The sequence below is a fragment of the Schistosoma mansoni genome, chromosome W (assembly GCF_000237925.1).
Source record: "Schistosoma mansoni strain Puerto Rico chromosome W, complete genome".
NCBI lineage: Eukaryota > Metazoa > Platyhelminthes > Trematoda > Strigeidida > Schistosomatidae > Schistosoma > Schistosoma mansoni.
Genome location: NC_031502.1, coordinates 23,927,599 through 23,939,703, shown reverse-complemented (window position 1 = coordinate 23,939,703; position 12,105 = coordinate 23,927,599).

Here is a 12,105-nt window from a genome sequence, read left to right as displayed (position 1 = left end):
ATGAGACGTTGCACCGATGACGGATGCCCGAAGAGACATCACTCCTTGTTGCATAACGATTCGGCAAACAGATCAGAAGACAAACTTGCTACGGTAAACTGTTGTAGACAAACTAAACCAGTGGACGGTCACGTGTGTTTTGGAATGATTCCTGTGCGGTTACGATCGAGTAATGCTGAAATTGTAGGTTATGCTCTTCTGGATAACGGTTCGGATACGACATTGTTAAGGTCAGATTGCTTGAAGTCGCTCGGGTTGACCCAAGATAAGGCGTCAGTGATGATTCAAACCGTAGGAGGCAAAAGAACAGCAAGGATCACGAAGTCGCCTCTGAAAGTATATTCGTTAGATCAGTCTGAACATGTTACAATTGATTCAGCTCTAGTTGTGTCGAGTATAACAGAGCATATGCCGACCAAGTCAGCATTGAGTAGCGTTGTCAAGTGGCCGCATTTAGCTGATGTGCCTTTAGATATTATAGATTCCGGCGAAGTGCTATTGCTGATCGGTTGCAATGTTCCGGAAGCACATTGGGTGCTGGACCAACGATTGGGTGGCAGGAAACATCCGTACGCCGTAAAAACATTGCTAGGATGGACGGTCTTTGGACCGGCATCATGTGCAGACTTTAGAAAAAGGGTTGTTAATCATACCAATAAGGTAAAAGATCAGTTTGTCAAAGAATTTATTGAAAGGGAACTCAGTAAGTATAAACAAAATCATGATGCCTACCAGACTCTCCTTAGTAACTACCACGTTTTAGAGAAACAGTGCCAAGAAGCGAAGCGAGACCTTGAGGCCGAGAAACTACTTCGAACTGGTTTGAAAACAAATTCCTCATTCTTAAAGAGCAGTTGGATGTGAAGTTTCGATTGTTTGATGAACAGGAAAAATTTGTTAAGCACGGTTCTACAATTAAAAAAATCGGCCGAAGGATGGAAGCAGGGTGGATATGAAAGCCAAGTAATTGAGACGTTTAAATCAATTCGAGACCAAAGTGAGCTTGAATTAGGAGAGTATAAAACAACAGGAGGAACAAACGTGAGTGATTAAGGTCATCAGCTAACGTTGATGGTGAAGATGACGGTGACAGGGGGTCTAAGCTGTTTCTAGCTTGCGAACGCGTTCATAAGATTTCTCAACGAATAATAAACTACTTCGCGACTTCTGTAGCAAAGAAAAAAGATAAATTGATTATGGCTGCACGAACTTCAGCCGATAGAAGGTGGCCTTTAGGAATGGTCAAAAGCTATGAAGCAAATAATGATCGGAAGATAAAGTCAGTAACCAGTCGAACGAATAGGAGATTAGTGAGAAAGGATTCCACAGTGAGGACGGGTAGGCGTACTGTTGTAGGTCCTACTCGTTCCTTTAGTGAGGAACCATGGCAAAAGGCATCAGAATAGCTTATGCAGTATGGAGGGATTTCGCGGGTCGGTGTAAGATCCATTTTGAAGGTGAAAATCCCTCCATGTATACATTTGCAATTTCTTCTTTATGGTTTATTTATTTGTATATATTGTTAACTTTTTTGATGCCAATTGAGACTGCAACGTTTAATTTTTATAATAATTTTCTCGGTTTATCTATCGTTTTCATTGAGTTTCTATGTTTCTTCTTGAACTGTATTTAATTTGTTTTAATTGATATTATTCTGGCGGCTGCTGTATTGACTGTCCGCTCTTTGATTGTGTTGTTTGATTTTGACTGGGATCGTGCATTTTGGTTGTAAACTGGAGCACTTTCCCAGAATCTGAAACACTTTGTGTCACAGAACAGCCGCTCAAACGGAATCTTACTTGATCTATCCAGAAAGAATAGAATAAAACTTACTTTTTGGTGCGTTCGGTAAATTTCTTAGATTTCTTATCAACTTCCTATTTATTGTAATTTAGATTGATTATTCTGGGAACAATTGTTGGTTGAATAACTGGGTGGTAATATTTGTTCAGGTAAATTTGTACATTTGTATGTATGATGAATTTTAGAGCCGTTATTACCCCAATCATCTCGTTCTGATTTTGATTGGAGTGTGCGCATGTCTCTAATTTTATTCGTCAGTTATTCAACAGCTCAAACCTAGTTTCCAACTAGGTTTGGATCTTACAGTAGGGGTAAATAAATACAAACTCGCTGGGTTTAATCTTCTGGCTGACCACGTCTTAGCACCATCACTACCCTACTAGAAAGGAAGTGATCTGTAGCGGTAAATAAATCCCTAAATTCAAGTCTTTCACATTGGATGCTGACCATATTAGTTTTAATGGACCCACCTGGCTGAAGGCGCTTGGTCATGCACCCGCACCAGATGAGGAGTAGGAACGCTGTGCTCAACTTCTCTGAAAACCTCCAGCCGATTCAGATCAGTCACTTCTCGATATATCGACAGTCCATCAAACATACCTTAGAACCTCTTCACTTCTGACTTCTGATCTCACTGGGTTGACTTGTTTCGATTTTAGGTGTTACTGGTTAGGGTGTTGTCAAACTCCAAATACTTGTGGCATCTTCAACTGCAACCGTAGCTGGCGAAAATTACCGTCTCTTATACATCAAAGATGTGATCATGAAAGTCCGATAACTCGTCGACAATGGCGCCGAAATAATCGTTCTTCCAGCAAATTCATCCTCCGACTGCGCAAACCAGTTTTCAACTTACATGCGGAGAGTGGGAAACCGATTACCACATATTATGAGCGACATATCTAAATTAACGTGGGCTTACGCAAACCCATTCACTGGATCTTCGTCGTTGCAGATTTTCCTATGCCAATCACTGGTATAGACCTCCCACAACACCACAACCTACTCATCGATACGCGCAAACGGAGGCTAGGAGACGGAAACAATTTATCTGTTTGCCTAACTTATTTTTCCGGTTGCAGATTGTCTCCAGTCACAATTAGGCTACAATAGATCCATTATATCACTTGTTACTCGGCATATATCAACCGCAACTGAAATTGTCGTGTGTAACCAGCAATTTCGCACATCACATCACGACTACAGGACCGCCTGTTTTCTCGAAAGCACGCCGACTGAATACTGAAAAGCCGAGGTTGGCTAAAAACGAATTTGACCACATGATAGAGTCAGGAATCATTCGACCGTCATACAGCTCATGGACATCTCCTTTGCACATGGTCCCTAAAAAACATAGCAACGATTGGCGTCCAACCAGTGACTATCGTCCAACTGGTGAATATCGGTGTTTGAATTCAAAAACCATTTCCGATCGTTCCTTGTTACCTCACATTCACGATTTGACAGCTACCTTGAAAAATACAATTGTCTTTTCAAAAATCGACTTCGTTAAAGCCCATATCCGAATCCCCATGGCTACTGACGATATTCCGAAAACCGCTGTGATAACTCCCTTTGGATTCAATGAATTTTCGCGAATTCGTTCCGGCCTAAGAAATGCTGCCCAGATATTGCAAAGGTTCATCGATGACTTTTTCCGAAGTTTCAATTCCGTACATGAGTATGTAGATGACTACTTGATAGGAAGTCCAGGCAGTGAATCCCACCCAAAGTATCTGGGCATTGTGTTCGAACAACTGCAAAAACAGGGCATTACTGTAAACGTTCAGAAATACCAAATCGGAACAGACTCCTTAGACTTCTTAGGTCACACTATTGATGCTCAAGTCATCCGACCTCTTAGAAGCAAAGTGTTGACCATTCTGAATTACTCAGAACCGATCACATTCACTCATCTGTTGAGATGTGGAGTTCTTTATAATCAAGTCAATAGGTGACGATAAAAAGGAGAGATCAACCATTGATAATCTCAGACCAAATGGTGTGCCAAGCAAGAAATCATACTTAAAACACAATCACACCATGTGTGGTGGAGGATGGAAGGAACGTAACATAGTCAGCCAACAATAATTGAGAAATGGTAAATAGTATGACAACAGTTAATAGGTTCATTGGAAGTTTGTAATAAGTGGGATGTTCAAATGTAATAATATAGTTATCTGTTAATTATATAATGAAAATATAAATAATAACGCTCGGAAAAGGGTTTAGAGAGTTTTAGCTCTTCCCATATTCATTCTGTTATAGCACTTATCACCATAGGTTTCATTGTATGCTGAGATTATCAGGATTTGAGGACGAATAAGAAAAAGTGGTGGTTTAGATCTTCTTAATGATAAAAATCACACTGTCTAGAATTTGTTCACCACTGGCAAATGCTTACAAGTGTATTGCAGTTCAAACTAGTAGCCAAGGTACAGACACATAGGCCATGAGTAATGTTTAGCTACTTGTAGTCTAGATGTAAATTGATCTGAATGTCATTGTCAACTCAGCAGCTCAATGTCCCTTTTGGGCAGAGGATGGTTGGTTATATGTTGTAGCAGTAAATAAATTGCCAAAATCAATAGCTCTGTAAGTGTTCGACATTAGATGCTGACCACATTAGTTATAGTGGACTCGTTTAGCTCAAGGCGCTTGGTCATGCATCCGTACCAGATCACAGTACCTCACCTCGAGAGTCTCGATAACTGGACTACATTTCGCAGTTTACCTCAGATATACAACACATCTCTGCAGACGCCTTGCCTAGTATAACTTCCTTAAACAGTTTCCAAGGAATTGACCTTCTGAAACTCGACCAGCTTCAGATACAGAGCACAAGTTATCTTCAACAACCATTAGACTGCGCATTAAACAGATGGGAACAGGTAAGAAAACCTTACTTTGTGACATATCTACAGGTAGGGATCGCCCACTCGTGCCGAAACATTATCGACGCAAAGTTTTCAATACGTTGCATAGACTTTCTCACCCAGGTGTGAGTGCATCCTGGCCTGGTATCAATAAAGACGTGAAGGAGTGGGCACGCTCCTGTTTAAGCTGCCAGAAATTCAAGGTGATTAGACACAACAAATGTCCCCGAGGCTCATTCATAATTACTGATGCTCGTTCCGACCATGTTATCTGGATTTGGTAGGACCCGTTCTAGATTCAAATGGATACTCTTATCTTTTAACCTGCGTAGACCGTTTCACTTGATGGTCAGAGGCAGTACCTAATAAGGACATTACTGCTGAAACAGTGGCCCGCGCCTTCGTCGAACGATGGGTAGCAAATCTGGCTGCTCTTCAACCATCACTACAGACTGCGGACGCCAATTCGAATCTGAACGTTTCCGTTATCTGACCTCACTATTAGAATTCACGCGTTTCCGAACGGCCGCCTATCACCCACAAGCAAACGGGTTGATAGAACGTTTTCATCGACAACTGAAAGCTTCACTTTCAGCTACAAACGTTCCACAGTGGACAGACACTCTTCCACTCGTCTTACTAGGTATCCGCAATGCAGTGAAGGCTGACATTGGATATTTCGTGCCTATAGGTAACCCTCGTGCTATTGATAGAAGAAACCAGAGAAGTAGTGAATAGGTCTTTATTTCGATCTTCGCGCAGTCACAGTGGAGCGTGGGATTATCTGTTCAGACAAACAAAGGCTCTCAACATTCCATATAAGATAGTAGGGAATATAACGCTTACAAAAGGTAAGGAAGTGAATGAATACTTGAACAATACTGTTTTAGCATATGCCTGGTTGTTTGGGGTCAACTCTTAACCAACCAACCTGAGCTGTTACATTAGCTTCCCCCTAGAATCGACTTCCGTAGGAACGTCGGTTCGATTAACCTATCTATCGATAACACCTTCGTTCTATTTCTCATCCCAAGGCGAAATTATCAACTCGCTCACTTTTTGACTTACAATCAGTTACGACTAACGCTTTCAATGATAGTCCATGGATGTCTCTTCATTTACCAGCTTGTCATCTTTGTAGCATGTGATCTTTTCTACAACTATCGCTGACGGTTTGCTGCGTGCTTTCAAGAGAAAGTGTGAGAATGTGGAATAAGAATATCTGAGGAAGTGCCGCGAGCGGGCTACCCAACACCATGTTGGTGAGGTACGATTTTTCCATGCTCAGACCGGCTATCAGGTGTTTACTCACCTGCCTCTTGAGTCGCCCTCAAGTAAAAAGTAAAGAAGAGTCTACTTCAAAGGTAATGGTGAAAATCAAGCAAACCTGAAGAACTGCTCCACTGCCTGCCTAAAATAATAAGATACAAAATGGAAATACATAAATGCAATTGATAATTGTTCCGTTCATGTAAGTGCTTGGCCTCCAGAACGGATTGGTATTCTGGAAGGAAATAAACATAGTGTAGATATCTTGTGCACGAATAACCATGAAAACAGCAACAAAAAAAACTCTTTTGTAATGCGTATATGTAAAAGGGTGAACTTGCTAGAAGTTGGGCTCTTTAACAAAATCGATCAAGTGCATGACCTTGAGCCAGTGATGACCGCTTTTTACAACTAGGTGCGTAACCAAGGGTGCATCAGAGTAATCCACAAAACGGAAACGAATATACGGTTAAGAAGCAAAAAAATTGTGTTGAGTATGCGGATCAAGTACAGTTGTGTCAAATACTCTTTTTACGTTATTATTAAACCGAGAAAAAAAAGTATATATATAAGCTATTGACATAACATGTCTTTTTTATAACGCTAGTGTTAAGTTCCAGGGTTTTGTATGGGCCACTAATAATAATTGGTTTAACGTTAACATAGCCACGATAGTCATATCGTCAGTTCAATGTTATGATTACTTAACAGTTCTTTTATACGTTGTGTTTAAAATTAGGTATGTGGAATCAACGCGGCTAAGATAGTATCCTTACAGTAACGTACTGTGCCATATCTTCACGGTTATTGATTCTTCAATGTCAGAAATTTAAAAAAAATGATGAGAACTTTAATAAGTACTTGACCATAGTAATTGTATCAAGCTACTAAACATATCTTCGACCGAAAACTTTTAGAATTAGTTCATATGGTATATATGTATAGCCAGTATAGTTAATTAACCAGAAAAAGAAATTATAAAACTCGCCTGGGTTGCTTTTTGAATTCGTTGTATTTGCCAGTGTAAGTTGTACGAGTTTGAATAAAATCCTCAGCCATCGTTTCGGAATACCTAGCTTATGTGTCCAGTATTTAAAAAAAATATTTAACATAACACTTATATATCAAAGGTAAAAGGTCTGGGGAGTTGTATGTGAGGCGGAATGAAGAAAACAAAATATTTTTAAGTAGATGCAGGGTCTGATTAGCTACGTGGTTAGATTTATCATGCAGTCGAAACTGTCAACATCCTTGACTGACTAATCGGATGTGCCCAGCGAACCGTTTTAGTCATTTGTAAAGATTTATCATCTTTATATTTTGATTCCGTAATGGATTTGTCAGTTAAACGATCTAACAACACGTATGGTGGTTCATGATCTAGATAAGCCGGCTTTAGCCTATCAATACTTACTGTGTCGATGTTTCCATGTTTTTCTATCACGAAATATTTAGATTTTCTTGAGACGACTTTGAAAGGACCTTCAAATGGAGGGCTGAGTGGTGCTTTTATTTTGTCACATCTTATCCATACGTGCGTGCAATTGCTTAGGTCTTTAGGTATATATACGGCGCGCGATTGTTCACGAGTATTAATCGGCTTAAGTTTAGACATGTGATCTCGTAGTTGATCTACATAATTTTCTATATTAAGTTTTTGACTGTTAGTATTAGGGTTAATAAATTCACCTGGTAGTCTCAGAGTTGTTCCGAAAACCAGTTCCGCAGCTGAACACTGTGTGTCAGTTTTGACAGATGTTCGTATTCCCAACATAACTAACGGTAGGAATTCTGTCCACTGATTGGGGTTTGAGTGAGATATAAGAGCGGTTTTTAGCTGACGGTGAAAACGTTCTACCATCCCATTAGCCTGAGGATGATATGCAGTGCAGCGTATCCTATTGGAGCCTAGAAGTTTAGCCAAGTTATTAAATAGTTCGGATTCGAATTGCGCTCCTCTATCCGTCGTTATTGTTATAGGTGTACCAAAAATGGTTACCCAGTTCTGCATGAAAACTTTGGCTACTGTTTCCGCTGTGATGTCCGCTATCGGGATGGCTATAGGGAATCTGGTAAATCGATCTATGCATGTAAAAAGATAATTAAAACCGTTTGAACGTGGTAAAGGACCTACCAAGTCGATATGCACATGGGCAAAACGTGCATCTGGTTGCGAGAAAACACCTATGGGTGAATTTGTGTGACGATTTATCTTTGATTGTTGACATGCTGAACACTCTCTAACCCATTTGTGTACATTCTTCTGTAAATTCGGCCATATATATCTGGCATTGATTAGTTTTGTTGAAGCTTTTGCGCCAGGATGAGACAAAGAATGAAAGTTATTATATATCAACTTTCGCGTACTTTTGGGAACGAAAGGTCGCGGCATTGCCTTGGTCGTGTCACAGTAGATTAGAATACCATCGACAGGTGATGGGAACTGTTTTAAATTAAGACTTGAATTGTTTGTTTTAAGCAGGTTTTGTAATTCTAGATCCTGCTCTTGTTCGTTTCTCAACGTCTCGAAGTTTACTGTAGACTGCTGTAGCACGTTTATTTCTAGCCTAGATAAAGCATCTGCCGCCTGATTGTCCTGACCTTTGACATGTCGGATATCGCTTGTGAACTGTGATATATAGTCAAGGTGTCGGACTTCTCGAGGTGAGTATTTATCAGCTCCTGCTTTTAGTGCATTCGTTAGTGGTTTGTGATCCGTAAAGACTATAAATTCCCTGCCTTCTAACATGTGTCGGAAGTGTTTAATGGTTAGGTAGATTGCAAGAAGTTCTCGCCCGAAGGTAGAATACCTTGTCTCTGCTGGAGCGAGTCTTTTTGAGAAGAAAGCAATTGGTTTCCAGGCGTTTTTAACCAGTTGGTTAAGGGTACCGCCTACTGCTTTATCAGAAGCATCCACCATCAAAGCAAGTGGGGAAAGAGAATTCGGATACATCAACGTAGTTGCTTGAGCTAGTTTATCTTTAAGCTGTTTAATAGCTTCGACAGCGTCAGAAGACAGTTTGAATTCTTTTGGTTTTCCTTTTAGTGAATCTGTCAAAGGTTGCATTAATTGTGCACAACCTGGTATGAATCTGCGATAAAAGTTAATTAGACCTAGAAAACTTCTCAGTTGTGTTAGAGAACTAGGTATGGGATATTGTTTAATGGTGTCTACTTCTTTTTTGATCGGTTTAATCCCTTCTGGGCTTATTGTGTGACCGAGAAATTCTAAAGTTTGAACACCGAAAACACACTTACTTTGATGTATGTTTATTCCATGTTCATCCAGTCTTTTTAACACTGTTTTTACATGCTGTTCGTGTGATTGCAAATCGGGGCTGGCAAATAAACAAGTCGTCTATATACCCCTGCGCAAATGGCATATCTCGAAGTAGATTGTCTATGAATCTTTGAAATGTCTGTGCCGCATTTCTCAGGCCGAATGGCATGCGTATAAACACGAATAAGCCAAAGGGTGTTGTAATAGCTGTCTTGGGGATATCTTCATCCGCCACTGGGATATTGTGATATGCCCTGACTAAGTCAATTTTAGTGAATATGTTCATACCCTGTAAACCGTTTGTGAAATCTTGGATATGCGGTATTGGGTACCTATCTGGTACGGTTTGACGGTTGAGGGCTCTGTAATCCCCGCACGGTCGCCAGTCACCTTCATTTTTCTTTGGGACCATATGCAAAGGGGATGCCCATTGGCTATCAGAGGGACGGATAATACCCAGTTGTAGCATATAATCAAACTCGGCCCTAGCGATTTTGAGCTTATCTGGTGCTAGTCTCCTGGGTTTTGCAAAAACCGGTGCACCTTCGGTTTTGATAGTGTGACTTACTTTTAGTTTGTCTTTAGAAGGCTGTGGGTTTGGTTTAGTTAAGTTTGGAAATTCCGCGAGTATATCTTGGAATTTCGCTGTTGTTACTGGAGGAGTTTGAATCAAGTTAAGAGAGCTGATGTGACTTTCTTTGCCTTTTGTGTAATACGAAGTTTCTTTTAGTGTTAATCGCCGTCTCTTGGTGTCAACTAGAAATTCGTATCTCTCTAGAAAGTCCATCCCCAGTATTGCCAGATCTAAGTCGGCTACCGTGAAAACCCAAGGGAATTGCCTCCTGAACCCCAAATCTAGGGTTAAGTTTTTCTGCCCAAATGTCGCAATTTTAGTTTTATTTGCAGCTTGAAGTGTAATTGATGATGTTTCTCGACTAATCTCAGTTTTATTTTGAGGGATGATGCTAAGAGCAGCGCCAGTATCCACCAAGAAATTCAAGCCAGAGTTTCTGTCTTTAACATAAAACAAGCGACTGTTTTGGCGCCCCTCCTCAGTCGTCGCGACCTGGGGAGGGGTTACTCGTTTCCCGCTGTCTTAGAATTATGCTTAGGCCAGGCGCATGGTTGCATGCACTTGGTTGAGTTGACACCAAACTTCCAGTGGTACCAACAAAACTGCCCAGGTTGTCTGGACATTTGTGACCTGTTTTGTGACTTGGATCGTGGTCGTTGTGGTGACCTGCTCCTGTTTCTATGACCCATTTGCATTCTGGTGACAGCCTCAGTGAGACTCTTAACACTCACAATGAGTCCTTCTATGACGGGGTCTTTTGCTGATTCTACTTTTTGTGTGTGATTTATTGTGCCTGGTCCAGTTGGAGGACCTCTCTCCATTATTCTATCGGCTATACGCGCTAAATGAGATAATGAAGTTTCAGGATCTTGTGCATCCAAACAGTGTTGGACGTAGCATGGGAGAGCTTGTATCCATCCTTGTTTTAGGACTGCTTCACCCACCGTGTTATCACCCATTAACACTTGGAGGTGACGCAAAAACTGTGACGGCGACCGATCACCTAGTGTTTCACCTTGAAAAAGTCTTTGGATTCTTTGACTATCTGATAATGATAAACGGTTCATTATCTCTCGTCTTAAGATGGTGTATGGTTGTGGTGATGGTGGATCTAAAATCAAGTCACGGACTTCTTTGGCAACTGAAGGAGGAAGGATAGAACACAAGTCTCTATAGCGAATCCCTTCAGATTTGATATTGTGTCTTGTGAAATAATGCTCTAGTTGAGCAAACCACAACTCAGGATCACTACGATCAAATTCTGGAAGTAGGGATTTCGTAGTTATAACAGTGTCTATCACCACTGGTGACAAATCCTCCAGATTACTGGCTTCTATTGAGTCTGACATGAGGTATGTGACAAATATAGCAATAAAGTTAGCACGAAAAATGGTTACTATAACACGAATAACTTAAGATAATACGGAATAAACTAGTTATATACTCAACTTAGTTTACGGATAATCCGGTCTACTTTTACGATTAAGTAAAAAAAAAAAAAGATTAATAACAGAAATGAGGTTAAATTGTGTTCAAAAAGGGCTCACCACTTTCGTGCCTATAGGTAACCCTCGTGCTATTGATAGAAGAAACCAGAGAAGTAGTGAATAGGTCTTTATTTCGATCTTCGCGCAGTCACAGTGGAGCGTGGGATTATCTGTTCAGACAAACAAAGGCTCTCAACATTCCATATAAGATAGTAGGGAATATAACGCTTACAAAAGGTAAGGAAGTGAATGAATACTTGAACAATACTGTTTTAGCATATGCCTGGTTGTTTGGGGTCAACTCTTAACCAACCAACCTGAGCTGTTACAGATACACTGCATCTCAACTCGCTTATGGAAAGACACTTCGACTTCCAGGAGAATTCATGGGTCCTTCATCTTCTTCAGTGAACATGGATCCCAACTCCTACATGAGCAGGATTACAAACGCAATACGTTTATTCAAACCTGTTTCCAATCAACCCTAATCAACTGATGTTTTCGTTCAACCTGACTTACGATGTAGTACACATGTCTTTGTACGTCGAGACTCACATCAACGACCAATCGAATCAGCATACGAAGGACCCTTCAAAGTTCTTCAACATGAACCTAAGTATTGTATAGTCGATAAGAACGGCACTAACGATAGCATCAGTAACAATCAAATCAAAGCAGCGTACTTATAAGGAAATCCTAGCTTTGTCGATTTTCCTTCGGTACAATCGAACGACATGGCTCTTACACTTGTAGTGCCTCATCCGACAGCGAACACGCACGTTGATACTTCGGCAGTATCTGAAAATAAACTCAGAA